This window comes from Cavia porcellus, unplaced genomic scaffold (genome assembly GCF_034190915.1).
Source record: "Cavia porcellus strain 051 isolate PalLab524CR breed Dunkin Hartley unplaced genomic scaffold, mCavPor4.1 scaffold_16, whole genome shotgun sequence".
Lineage (NCBI taxonomy): Eukaryota > Metazoa > Chordata > Mammalia > Rodentia > Caviidae > Cavia > Cavia porcellus.
The window spans coordinates 35,209,003-35,223,763 of NW_026947499.1; the positions used below are offsets into that span (position 1 = coordinate 35,209,003).

General features: G+C 37.7%; 1 protein-coding gene and 1 pseudogene across 2 annotated transcripts in view; one reads left to right on the plus strand and one right to left on the minus strand.

Moving 5' to 3' along the window:
* Positions 1 to 14,761, minus strand: part of Adcy9 (adenylate cyclase 9) — a 113,116-nt gene that overhangs the window by 65,671 nt on the left and 32,684 nt on the right. The gene's annotated exons all lie outside the window — the stretch shown is intronic.
* On the plus strand, positions 9,115 to 9,641 carry LOC106025258 (large ribosomal subunit protein uL24-like; annotated as a pseudogene).

Here is a 14,761-nt window from a genome sequence, read left to right on the forward strand (position 1 = left end):
CAACCATTGCAGGGCTGTAACTCTACCAAAGGCATATTGAGAAGTTTTTTGTTTTGGGTTTTTTTTTCCTTCCATTCAGAAAGAGTACTGAACCTTGAGTTGGCACAATGTGGTCTGTGGATTCAGTTTGAGATGCTCTCTTCCCTCACTCCATCTCCATCACAGTAGCAGATCTACAAGGATGGATTGAACTGTGAAATCTGGTAGAGCATGTGCCCAAGGGCACTGTCATGGACAACAATTGTGGAAAACTACACAAGGTCAACATCTCAGCCTGAAGTTGCAATACTGGCTGTGGCAAGTGGTAAATCAGCATACTAACCAAAACTGGACAGGTAGATTCAGAGACTAACAGAGATGCAGAGGCAATGAGAAACATCAACAGACCTATAATCTGAAAGGCTACATATATGTACGAGAGACTGGAGAGGGCCCTTGTTCTATATTCATCTCTGGCTAAATGAAACCAAGTGTAAACACAGAGAGGAGGCAAGGAAGGCCTGGCAGAAGTAAAAACCAATGCTGACTTCTAAATGCCTGAATTTAAATGTGGTCCTCAACCCACACACAGAACCTGTATAAATTACAAGAAGACTGAATACCTCAGGCTATTTTGTATCTTTGGAATTGATTCAAGCAAGTCACAAATAAAAGCAACCAAATCTATATTTCATCAAAGGTGGTTATAATCTGAACATTATAGAACTAATCAAATCATTACAGGATGATGAAGGCTTTTTAGGTAATCAAGACTTGGTTTGAAATCTGTGTTTCTTTAAATTGCTTCCTTATAAATTGTTTTGTTCTGTTTTGTTATGTTTAATCTTACCCTCTTTAAGATAAAAAACAAGTGTGTAGGACTGATAACCATATTACTAAGTTCTTGTTGGCTCTTTGAACAGAACTGTTTGCAGTGTCATTATTTGAATATCACTTTGTATACTTTAATTTTGTAACTCGAGCAACTTTCTAAGATGACAGTATGTAACTTATCGACTGGTGATTTCTTACTGTTCATTTTTCTGACTTTCTATATTGTTTCTACCCTTTTTGCTGTTTTTTTCTTTCTCTTTAAATAAAAAGGTGGTTATAATCTAGAGTTTCTATACTACATTAATTGAAATTTCTACTTAAAAATGAAATACAAAACACATAAAGAAACAAAGTATTGTAAACTATATTGAGGAAAAAGCACTATCACTCACAACTCTGAGGGAGCCCAAATATTGGATCTGACAAAAGATTTCAAACTAGCTATTGTAAATATGTTTTTAAAAACTAAAGGAATTCTGTTTTAAAAATTAAAAGAAAGTGTATGATAAGTAATTGAATCAAAGAATTAAAGAGAAATTATAAAAAGGGAACAAAATAAAGACCCTAGATTTTAAAAGTATAATATACACTAATTGTAATAAAAAAAATCACTAGAGAATTTAACAGGAGATCTAAGATGACAAAAGAAAGAATTAAAGAACTTAAAATTATCTAATCTGAAGAAGAATTTTAAAAGAATGAAAAAAAATGAGTAGAATGTCAGGCACAAGGGATAACATCAAGCATAGCAATGTACACATAAAGGAAGTCCCAAAAGGAGAAGGAAGATAAGTGAGCAGGAAAGAATTTTTTGAAAAATTTACAGCCAAGTAGGTATGGCAGCACATGCTTGCAATCCCAGCACTCAGGAGGCTAAGGCAGGAGGATCACCATGAGTTTGAGGCCAACCTGGACTACATAGTTCAAGGCCAGCATGAATAATGAGACCTTGTCTCAAAAATTAGCATCCAAGGGGCTGGGGATTTAGCTCAGCGGCATAAGCACCTGCCTTGCAAGCAAGCAGTCATGAGTTTGATCCCCGGTACCGATAAAAAGTTAAAAAAAAAAAAGCATCCAAAACTTCCTATTTAATATCAAAATTTAATCTTCAAATCTATCAAATTCAAAGTAAACTCAAAAAATAGATAAAATAAACACAGAAATTCACCAGTTATACATCATAGCTAAAATGCTTAAAGTCAAAAACAGAGAATATCTTGAATACATCAAAAGAAAAAGACTTCATGTAAAGAGGAACCCACAATAAGATTACTACTAGCTGACTTCAATTTAGAAACAGTGGAAACTAGCTAGATATGGTGGCTCACACCTGTAATCCCAGCATTCAGGAAGCTGAGGCAGGAGGATAGCCTTAAATTTGAGACTAGCCTGGGATGCATAAGTGAGTTCAAAGCCAGCCTGAAGTACACAGAGAGACCTTGTCTCAAAAACATAACGAAACAAAACAACAAACAGTGCATATTAAAAGCAGTAAAATAACATATTCCAAGTTTTAGAATAAAAACAAGCAATCAAGAATTCTATATATGGGGCTGGGGATTTAGCTCAGTGGCATAAGCGCCTGCCTTGCAAGTAGCCAGTCGTGAGTTCGATCCCTGGTACTGATAAAAAAGAAAAGACAAAAAAAAAAAAGAATTCTATATATAACAAAACTATACTTCTAAAATGCAATATACAATGGGCCAGGGATTTAGTTCAGTGGCCTAAGTGCTTGTCTGGTTTAAGTGCAAGGTTGTAAGTTTGATAGCCAGTACCAAAAAAAAAAAGGAATATAAATGAAGGTATCTCTAGATAAATAAAGGCTGAGATAATTTGTGGTCTTATAAGAAATACTAAATGAAGTTTTTCAATACAGAAATAGAATAACACCAGATGGTAATTTGAATCCACATGAATAAAGTGGATAATAAGCCAAAACAGTAACTACGTGGGTAAACATAAAACATTAATAAATATTTTCTTCTATATTTTAGCTTTCTAGCATTGTGACAAAATACCTGACACAACCAGCTGGAAGGAGAAAAGGATTATTCTGGCTCATGGTTTCAGAGGTTTTTAGTCCACAGTAAGCCAGAATCATTGCTACAGGTCTGTGGAGGAAATATTACGGTGGAAAGGATTGGTGGGGAAAGCTCCACATCCCATGGCAAACAGGAAGTAGAGAAAACAAGAAAGAAGCTGGGCTAACATAAACCCTTCCAAACCACACCCTAAAGGACCTACCTCTTCTAGCTAAGCCCTGCTCCCCCAATAAGCCCACCGAGCTATAAACTCATCCATGGATTAATCTGTTGATGAGGTAGGAGCTCTCACAAGACAATCACTTCCCAAAAGACCACCAGCTGGCAACCAAGCCTCCCAGTATATGGGCTTTCAGGGACACTCCAGATTCAAATTACTGTATCTGACTCACTTAAAAGACAAGTACATGGGGGCAATGGTTTTAAAAAAGACAAGTACCTATATATAAAACAATAACTAAAGACTTTAATATTGGACTTATATAAAAATGAAATATATATGACTTAATACAATAAAGGAAGAAGTCATAGAGATTTAATGGAACAATATTAGTGTATTTGGAAATGTTTTGGTATTAATCCATAGTAAACTGTGATAAGATGCATATTGCAATCTTAGATTAACAACTAAAAATAAAACTCAAGAAATATAGTTTTTAAAAACTTGCTAAGGGGTTGGGAGTGTAGCTCAGTGACAGTTTCAAAATAAAATGAAATAAAAATTGATAGAATTGAAGGCAGAAATAGATGACTCAAAACAATGTTTAGAAGAGCTGGAGTCAAAGGCACATGCCTATAATCTCAACTACCTGGGAGGCTGAGACAGGGAACATGAGGTCACACATTTAAGATTCAGTATCCCATTCTCAACAATAAACAGCCAACCAGAAAATGAGCAAGGGTCAGGCTGGGGATTTAGCTCAGCAGCATAAGTGCCTGCCTGGCAAGTGTGAGGTTGTGAGTTTGGTCCTGGTACCAAAAAAAAAAAAAAGAAAGAAAGAAAGAAAATGAGCAAGGATGTACAAAATTTGAACTGTATTGTCAATCAACTTGACCTAATCATCATCGGTAGACCACTTCAAGCAATCACAGAATACATATTCTCATCAAATGCATATCCAACATTCTTAAGATAAATCATAGACTCGACCAAATGTCAATAAAGTTAAAACAAGTGTCAATAAAATTAAAGGGATCAAAATTACATATAGCATATGCTCTATTATAGTGGAATTAAATTGAAAATCAAGAACAGAAACAAATTCAGAGAATCTCCAAATACTCTAAAATCAGAAAACACACATATATAATAAAGGATCAAAGAAGAAATAATAAGAAAAGTTAGTAAGTACTTCAAATTGTATAAAAATTTTTAAAAAGCAGGGGATGGGGACACAGCTCAGTGGTACAGCATGTGGTTTACATGTTCAAGGTCCCAAGGTTAATTTTCTTTTTCTTTTTCTTTTTTTTTTAACTTTTTATCAGTACGGGGGATCAAACTCACAACTGCCTGCTTGCAAGGCAGGTGCTTATGCCACTGAGCTAAATCCCCAGGCCCCCAAGGTTAATTTTCAACACCACAAAAATAAACAAATAAAAAACACAGAGGATTAAAATTTATAGATGCAGCAGCTATATAAAGTGTCTAGACAGAAATTCTAACTTTAAATGTCTGGATTAGCGAAAAAAGAAAAGTCTCAAGTCAATGACCTAAATTGCTACCATAAGAAAATAAAAAGAAGGCAGATGTGGGGGGTGCACACCCTGTAATCCCAGCACTCAGGAGGCTGGGGCAGAAGGATTGCTGTGACTTCGAGGCCAGCCTGGGCTACATAGTGGGTTTAAGGCCAGCCTGGACTACACAGCAAGATCCTATCTCAAAAGGGGGAAGGGGAGGAAAGAAAAGAACATAAATAAAAGCAGAGGATGTAAACTGGTAACAGAGTGCTTGCCTCCCATTCATGAGGCACTGGATCTCTATCACAAAACAAAAAAACTTGAATTAGAAATCAATGAATTAGAAAAATAGAGAAAAATTAATAAAACCAAAAGTTTGTTCTTTGGTCAGGAGTAAGGAAAGACACCTACTCTTACCACTTCTATTCAACATTGTACAGGCAGTTCTTTTTCCTTGCCTTTTTTTTTAGTATATGTTTGTTGTATATATAATGATTATGTTTATCATGAGGAGTTAGCACGTGTATATAACACATTTTAAGACACATGGTGGTGGAGTATGCTGTAATCCCAGTACTCAGGAGGCTGAGGCAGGAGGATCATTAAGTTTGAGGTCAGCCTGAATTACCTAGCAAAACCCTATCTCAAAAAAAAAAAAAAAAAACAAAGATGAGAGAAAAGAAAAAAACTAATAACTAATTCAAGGACTGCCTTAACATCTCTCACTCTTTATCTTCAGCCTACATAACTTCCTACAGGCTGATTCTCACTGTCAGTACTCTCTTAGCACACATAGCTAGTGACTGGGTCAGCAGGGAAAATTAAGAGAGCAAATACACAGGAACAAGAGAAGTGAAAGATCACAGGCACTAGCTACAGCCATTCCTGTAGCCCATCACCAGGCTTTTCCATCTATGACAGTCTATAGCAGCTCCACACTGTATGTGTCAATCTAACTGACCACATGCCAGACTAAAAGCAACCTGGGAACTTGAAAAAAATGCCCCTCTATTGTTATACTGTCTTACACAGTAATTTTCTGAGATCTGAGCTAGGTCCAAATTAGTGGTGCTCTAAGATCAAAGCACCCAGCTGCCACTTTCACTCCCTCAAACTCTGCCTATCCTGTCCCAAACACCTGCACATTCATTTTGCTTTCAATTCCCAGTGTACACTCTAAAGCCTGGGTTGAAAGGGAAAGTAAGCTTGTCTCCACCTCCTGCTAAATATTTGGTATTTTTCAATTTTATTCCCTGCTTTCCTAATAAAATTATACTTTACACTGAAAAGCATCATTTATTCTCTTCTCAAGATTCTTATGGTGAGCCAGAGATATAGCTCAGCAGCACAAGTGCCTGCCTGGCAAACACAGGGTCCTGAGTTCGATTCCTGGTCCTCCCAACAACAACAACAACAAAATCCTCACAGTAACACCATGACATACCTAGGGAAGGCACTAAATTTGGTAACGGCAGAAGTCCAATATCACATGGAAGCCTCCTCTTCCACTCAAGCCTATGGCCTTACCAGGTGGCATGTGCTTTCCACTCCCTGCTGCTGGCTCTTAAAGGGCAGTTTCTAAGGACAGAAAGAAGACCCTTGAAGTACCAATTTGTCTGCATAATCTGTGATTAGCGGGGAATGTTTATTTATGTCTCATTATGGAAGCTTGTAAAAAACTTTTAGAATAGAGCTGCAGGTGCAGCTCAGTAGTAAGAGTGCTTGCTTAGCATGTGGAAGGGCCTGGGTTTAAACTCCATACCACACAAACAAACACAGAAAACACCCTATGAAACCATAAAATCCTGAAGTTGTAGGAAATATTAAGCAGTTCTATTTCCCTACAAATCTTTGTTAAAAACACACCTGGTCTTCTCATTTTGATCTACCACTTCAAATCTTTCCCTACTTCTTTACTGTATTTACTATTTCTCTCCTTTCCCTAATCTAGAGTAACAATTTTATTTTTTAATGTGACAGATCAGATTATCCAGTAAGATTTCCACAAGATCCACAAAAAGGTGAACATGATTCTTTAGAATAATAAGCAATACAAATAAAAACTATGCTTTAAAAGATGCTCATTGGTAGGAACTACCAGAATTGAAAACATGCCCAGGGTTAAACATAACCTCATCCATTCCAGTGTTCTCATTTATATACAAAAGACAGGTTTACTGTTCCATGAGTGTCAGATGCTTTTTAGATGAAAGGAACATTCTTTATTACATCAAAGCAAATGCAGTTTCCTGCTCAATTTCTTTACCTTTTATACATTTAAACCAACTCATCATGTGACACAAATTTAGAGAAAACTACCACTGATATCCAGTTCTTATAAAGGGAATTCTAAGAAATTAAACTCATGCCGAGGCTTAAGGTTTTTAAATAATGCATCTGTAAAACCAATTAGAATAATAGTTATAACTAATATTACTTCAGAAGCCTAGTAAAATATTAGTTCTCAAAATCCTTCCTCTCTTATATTATAGCTATTTTTGTGTTGGCAAAGAAAGGCACTTCCTTTCCCCCCTGCTTTTAACAATGCACATAACTTAACAGCATTATACACACTACAACTCCACTGAAGACCAACATGGCTCTGGGTCAAGCCCAAGACTTCTGCTTCAAATTAGGGTAGTTATCAAATTAAGATAGTTCTGGCTCAACTGAGTCAAGCTACATAGGAGGCAGAGTCAATTTCAAAGCTAAATGCCTGCTCTGGGATAATCTTGTATGTCCCAGACAGTTATATTTTAGGATCCATACCAAACAGAGAATTTCTAAAACCACCATGGCCTCCAGGATAACCCTCAGGCATAGGTTACTTAAGAGCTTTCATTGACCAAAAGAATAGGTTCTCCTCACTAGGAGGCAAGATTTCACCCCTTCAAATACTCCTGTACCTCCATGAGAAATGCATGCAAACATTTACTTTAAGAATTTGTGTAAAAGAAAAAAAAAAGATGGTGTGTATCTTCACTGAGTCAGCAGAAGCAAATCTCTAAAACTTTTTTGGTGACTGAAGTAACTACAATTTCACTTTCTGTGAAAAATTGATTTTTTTCTATAAACAGGGTAGGGGAAAAAACTGACAGGAACATTCTTTCCTCTTTCACTTTTAGGTTTATAGGTCTTTAAGAAGTTTCTCTGTGGGAAAAACAGAGCCGTTCAATATTATAATTTAAGCAGTTTAGGGAGTAAAGAATACATAGAACATTTTTATCTTCCACAAAGATGGGCACACATCAGGTCTGCAGCCAGTATACAGCCAGGGTTTATTTTGCATCAGTTTTTCTCACTAAAATGCCTTAAACATATATTTCCACCAGTTAGGACAACTCCTATAATGGCTTTTTTAAAAAGTCCAGTTTTTTTATCAGCTAATAAAACTAATATGTATCTGTTATAGAAAAACCTGAAATAAAAAGAGAAAAATTGCATATACCCATCAACATATACAATATCATCTCTGTATACACACACCTCAAATATACCTTTTTATGGAAAAGGAGAACATGCTTTACATTTGGTCCAGTTACTTGCTCTTGTCATTTAACAACTGATAATGTCTATTTGCCTATGTTGGTACACACAAATCTACCTTATTCTTATGAATGTTTACAAATACCCAAGCAGTATCCAGTTTTTTGCTATTACACATAAGAAAGTAATCAAGATATTTATAAATACATTTTTACATACTTATGTAAGCAGTACAATAGGGTAACTTTCTAAAAGTAGAATGATTTGGTCAAATAACAAGACATGAAAAATTTTGAAAGATATTGCCAAATGCCCTGCAAAAAGGTTTTCTTAATTTATATTCCTTCAGAGTCCTTAGTTTCCCTAACACCCACCAAAACAACTATAAACAGTCTTCTTTATCTTTGGAAAAAAGATTGAAATTGATTTCATTCTTATTGCAACTTGTATTATCATTACTACTATCATCACAATTTGGGGAGAGTCTATCCTTTTGGACCCCCAGTTACGAGCTGTCTGACCTAAGGAAATTATTTAATCTGTCTTGTTTCCACAGGAAAAGGGATAGAGATAATGTTTATCTCCAGGGGAAACTGTGATGATTTAATGGGATAAGGTATCTAGGATACTTACTACACAGCTTGACACAGAGTAGGTATGAAACACATGTCTGTGAAAAATGCATATAATATTCTGTCAGGTTGATTTAATTACCTGTTCTTGGGAATTTTGATACTGCTTAATTGGGGGTGTTTGTTTGAGACAGAGTCTCACTTTGTAATTCAGATTGGCCTTAAATGCACTACGTAACCCAGGGTGGCCTCAAATTAATGATAATCCTCCTGGCTCAGCCTCCCAAGTGCTGGAATTATAGCCTGTGCCCAGCTGATATTGCTTAATTTTTATTACTATCAGTGACAGTCCCAACTTTGAGTAAACCATTTCCTTGTATCTGTAGGACCTTTCCTGAAGGTACTTTCCCAATAGTTGAAATGCACTAAAGTTCTTACCTCTGCTCTCTAGAAAAAATGAACAAGATACCCATTAAATTTTATGTTTTTTTCCCTTGTTTTGAAAGTATATAGCTCAATGCTTTATGCCTTCTAACCAAAGGGAGAAATGCAAAAGGAGGCTGAAGCAGGAGAATCAACATAAGCTCAAGGGCCAGCCTGGTCTACACATTGAGTTCAGAAGCCAGCCTCTACACAGTAAGTTCCTGTCTCAAAAAAACAAACTAAAAAACTGTAAAAGGCATTTCCATGTACCTCTCCACATTCACAGGAAGCATATGCCTTATCCTCTTTCCAAAGAGCTGAAGCAGAAGTACATTTGACTCATGCCTATCTAAAAAGATGATGAAGTTCAAGTTGTGCGAAGATACTATAAAGGTCAGCAAATCTGCAAAGCAGTCTGCATCTATGGGAAGAAATACATTACCCATGCTGAATGGGTACAGTGGGAAAGGCTAACGGCATAACTGTCCACGTGGGTGTTCCCCCCAGCAAGGTGGCTATCAATGGACAAAGCTTGCAAAAAGATCCTTGAGCAGAAAACCAAATCTTGGCAAGCAGGAAAGGAAATGGCAAATATAAAGATGAAACAATTGAGAAGATGCAGGAATAAAGTAATCTTACATACAACTTCCACAAAAATTGCTAATATGAAAAAAATGATATATAACACTGTTATGATTTGTGTCTGGCTGTCCCCCCAAAGCTTCATGCAGTCATACCAGAATACTTTTCAGAGGTGGCTGAATCTAGAGTTTATGACTGGGGCTATGGAGGTTACACTCACCCTAGGGTAGGCAGCCTGCATACACTCTAAGGGACAGGAAGTCTTCTCATAGCTCTCCCTTCTTAATGCTTTTGTTGTCTTGTGCTGCCATGCCGCCCTGCCTTGGAGTCAATTATGGATTGAAACCTCCACAAACTGTAGGCTAAATAAACCTTTTCTTCCTTAATTTTGGGAGTCAGGTATTTTGTCTCAGCAACAAGAGAAAAATAACCAAGACAAATAGCAGAAAATAAAATATATAATACTTTAAAACTTAATTCTTTTTTGTCTTTTTTTTTAATTAATCGGTACTGGGGATTGAGCTCAGGGCTGCACACTTGCAAGGCAGGTGCTTATGCCACTGAGCTAAATCCCCAGCCCTAAAACTTAATTCATACTGCTTAAATTGCTAATAAAAATACTCATTTTCCATGTCACTCACTTTGTCATCAGTAATAAGAATTATTCTTATTATTCTAACAGTTAATCTTGATTGTCAACGTCATTGGATTGGGACATGCTAGCCTAGCATGTGTAAGATCTCATTTCAAATCTCAGCACTGAGAAGAAAAAAAATAGAGTGGGAAATAAAGACTTTTTTAGACAGATAAAAGTTAACTAAGATCTTATAGTCCCTGGAGAAGCACATGGTAAGAAATGTTAAAAGAAGTTTCTGGCTCAGAAAAGGAGAAAGACTACAGATTTACACAAAGCAACTAAGAATTCTCGAGATGGTTTAAAAAGAAGATAAGGATAAAATTATCTTCTAAAATCTTTAATTGTTCTAAAGCCATACTAATACGGTAGTCACCCAAATTTAGCTGTTTAGGGTAAATAGTAGAACACTTGCCTAGTACATGCAAAGCCCTTGACTTGTTCCCCAGCACCTCAAAAAATTAAGAGCCAGGCATGGTGGACAGTACCTATTTCCCAGCTATCTGGGATGCCAGGGCAGGAGAATCACAAATTCAAGACCAGCCCAGGCAACTCAGTGCTTAGTGTGAGTTTGTCTTAAAATAAAAAGTAAAATGAACTGGGGATGCAACATAGAGCAAAATGGATTGGGTTTAATCCTCAGTATTACAAATATAAAAATAAAATTCACCCTTTCAGTCACACCTACCTACCTTTCAAGTACTGAATGGCCATAGTTGCCTACCGTCTGCTATGCTTTGTAGCACAGATGTAAAGTATTTCCTCACTGCAAAAAGTTTGATTGGAAAGTACTGTCCTCATAGATAATTTATTGGAAAATTAGTGTAATATGGAGTTTATAACATACGTGAAATACTATATTGTGACAACAGCCTAACCAAAGGACTCTTAGAAAGTTCTTATACAATGGAATAAAGTAGTAACATATTTGAAGGCAGACTGTGAAAGCTGAAGACATGTATTGCAAACTAGACTAGATTAGAAAAAGAGACATAACTAAGTAAATGGAGGAGATAAAATGGAATCATTAACAAAAACTAAATAGGCAGAGAAACAAAAAGGAATAAAATACACAGAATGAGGAATAGTATGTGCTTCCAACAGATCTAAAAAGACTGAATTTTAATGTCACATATACCTAACTAAATCTAACTTTATTTTTAATAAAGACAAACAATATTTATCCAGCTAGGTTAATTTTAGACCCAAAACTGAGGTATAAGACTTAATGCTTACTTTGTTCTCTATATAAAACGATTTATGTTTAAAAAGTGCTAAATTAAAGACCCATAAAGTGGGCAAATCCAGAGGTCCCTTGCTAATGGGCATTTAGTGCATACACAGTAGAGCAGACGTGTCTAATCCTGAGATCCATTGTTTCATCACTATATTAAATCCAACAGGATTTTGAATTTAAAGCGTTTACAAATTGAGTCACAGATGTACTTTAAAAGCCAGCTCTTGCTAAAACAGAACAGGAATCTTACAAGGTTCTTTGTCCCATTGTTGGCTTGGAAATGCCAGTGTGGTAAGTGTTTTTGCCAAATATGACACTTTTAGAACGCTGTTCATCCTATAGGGGTATCCTGCTATGAGTATAATAAACAAAACATGAGATTGGGAACAGTCAGAACAGGTGCGCATAACTGATTACTGCTGGACATTCACTCTTTGCCAGGCAGTTCTGTATTCCAGATACAGAGCAAGGTGCCCTCCCAACTAAGAAGCTGGAGCTGATCACCAGTCTTGTGCACCACCCCTGTGTGTGTGTCAAGGCCATAAGAAAACCAAAAGATTATTTTTTGAAACAGAAGATTTAAGTAAAATTGTTACACTTCTAAGAACAATTTTTTTGTAGATTTTTTTGTGGCAAAGTTTCACATTAAAGGTAGGAAAAAAACAGACTCTGCAGAGCAAATCTGAGCCAAGTGAAGAAAGGAAAAAGGTAGGAAAAATTTTTTAAATATCCCCTACAGTACAGGACAGGCTATCATGCATAGACACAAAAGCCCATTTTATGCAAAATATTGAAGTAGGCCCAAATATTATACTGCCAATGGTGAGGAGTGTATCACTGTCACTTTTATTTATACAGCTTGAAGAAAACAAAGGTTGATAATATTCTGCACTGTTACTGCTTTAATTCTTTAATTTCTACATTAAGAAGTACGAAGGATACAAAAAGGTTATAAAATGTGTCCTTGGGAGCACACAGTGCTATGAAAAGAGAAGATAACTCCAAAGACTCAACAGAGCAACAGGAAGTGAAGAGAGGCAGAAACAGTGAAGTGTCTGGGACCTAAGGAAAACTTGATCAAAGGGAAGACATCAGGGCTGGATCCCTGAGATGAGTGAGTAGTCCACACACATAAACACCTGAGAGAGCCTGGCCTACTGAGGAGAAAAGCAGATAGAGCTTTGTAACAAGTGATGAATTTCAGTAGGGAATTGCTTGGGGTCTTATTCTGAAATGCACCCGTGCTGTTTCATAAGTAACGATGCCTAGTTAATGACGAGAAAAGAAGGGATAAAAACCCAAACTGATGACAATACAAAATCATAACCCAGTACAAATCTGTTCTTAGCTGCTACCTACATCTCTGCTAGATAAACCAGAGCTCAAAAGAAAAACCGAAGTCAAATCCAGGATTTATGGCAGTACGTCTATAAATCTTTTCATTTAAAGATTCATGGCGGACAGATAACAGCAACTACCGGAGGCTCTCTGAAAGACTCGGCTCAGAAGCCAGGAATGGTGCGGACTAAGGAGACATAAGCAGGTGGAGATATGCTCTGCTGACTCAGGAACGAACTGGGCTGAGAGAAACCAACTTCGAATGCAGTCCTGGTGCTAAAACAGGAACAGAAAAGCCTAGGTGTGGAGGCTGGACCCCACGCCATTGTAAGCCGCGATTTGGGTTTCCCACCGCGCAGCGGCTGGCTGCCTCTACATCAGCTCGGCAAGGAGAGAGACGCGCAGAAGCTCTGAGAACGGCAATCTGTGAACGGCAGGGAGGCGTGCACTGACTTGTGGTGAGGTGAGTGAGAGAAACTGACACTCTACCACAGTTTGACTCCAGCAGAGGACTTTCTGGGCCCGAGCAGTCCTGCGGGAGCAGGGCGCAGTGGCGACTCCAGCCACACATCCCCCTCTCGGACGGGATTGGTGAAAAGCGCCTATAGGGCCTGCGTGACGCTGCTGGCGGACCTGGTAGGCTGTCCCAACCCAGATCCCAGAGCCTGACGGTGGCCGGGAGGGGAGACGCGTAGGCTGCCTGGTCCGTAACTCCCTGGTGCGCAGCGGTGAGCGGGAACACCTAACTGGCGCAATTCGATCAGGCTGTGGCTGACTGGGAGAGAAGCTGGGCCTCTTATATAAGCTTGCATATATAAGGAACAGAGAAGAAGAGGCAGCATGGGAAGAGGCAGCAACAAGAAAGGCTCCTCGGCCCCCAATTCTGAGAAACAGGCAATAGCAGACACCGCACCAATACACATAAGGCACCATATAGAGAGCCTCATAGACCAATTCAGGAATGAAGTTATCAACGACCTGAAGCTAGAAGTATGCAGAATAGTTAGAGAAATGCTAAGTACCACCCAAGAAAAAACAGGTGGTGGAATGGAAGAACAGAAAAAAAGGGGAGAATTGTTTGATGGAGAAAACAGAGAAAGCATAGAATATGTGAAGCAGGTTCAAAGGGACTACCAAGATACTAAGAAGTCTATCCAAGACTGGCATAACAGCTTGAAAGAAACTAAGGACAGAGTATCTGAACTGGAGGGCAGACTTGTAATATGGGAGAATGAAATGAAAAACTTCTTAAAAATAACAAAGAAACAAACAGCAATAATACAAAGACAAGAAGATGATAAGAGGATCCATAACTTGAGGATTAAGAATATAAAAGAAGAAGTAGGGACACAAACAAGTGAACTACAAAAGCTACTCACAGAAATAATCCAGGAGAATTTTCCTAATTTAGCAAAAGGTAAAGATACTCAGATGTATGAGGCATACAGGACCCCAGCTACCTACAACCCAAACAGAGCAACACCCAGGCATATAATAATAAAAATTCCAGAAATTCAATACAAGAACAGAATATTAAAAGCTGTAAGAGACAAGAAACAGACCACTTACAAGGGAACACCCATCAGAATTACAGCAGATTTCTCGGCACAAACCATCAAATCACGAAGAGCGTGGGGGGAAATAATTCAAGCTTTGAAAGATAATAATCTCCAGCCAAGATTGAGATATCCTGCACAACTGTCCCTGGAAATTGATGGAAAAACAAGGTGCTTCCAAGATAAAGAGGAACTGGGGGAATTTGCAACCACCAATTCAACTCTACAGAAAGTATTGCAGGATATTCTAAAAAAAGAAAAATACAAAGAACCTAGAAATAGTGGCAGGGAGGCCACAACGAATGGAGCAGAGAACAAAATGAAGAAGACAAACTGACAGCTACTGACAGAAAAAGAGCTCAACAGAAATGAGGCAGAGAAGATTGGATGATAGGAACAGC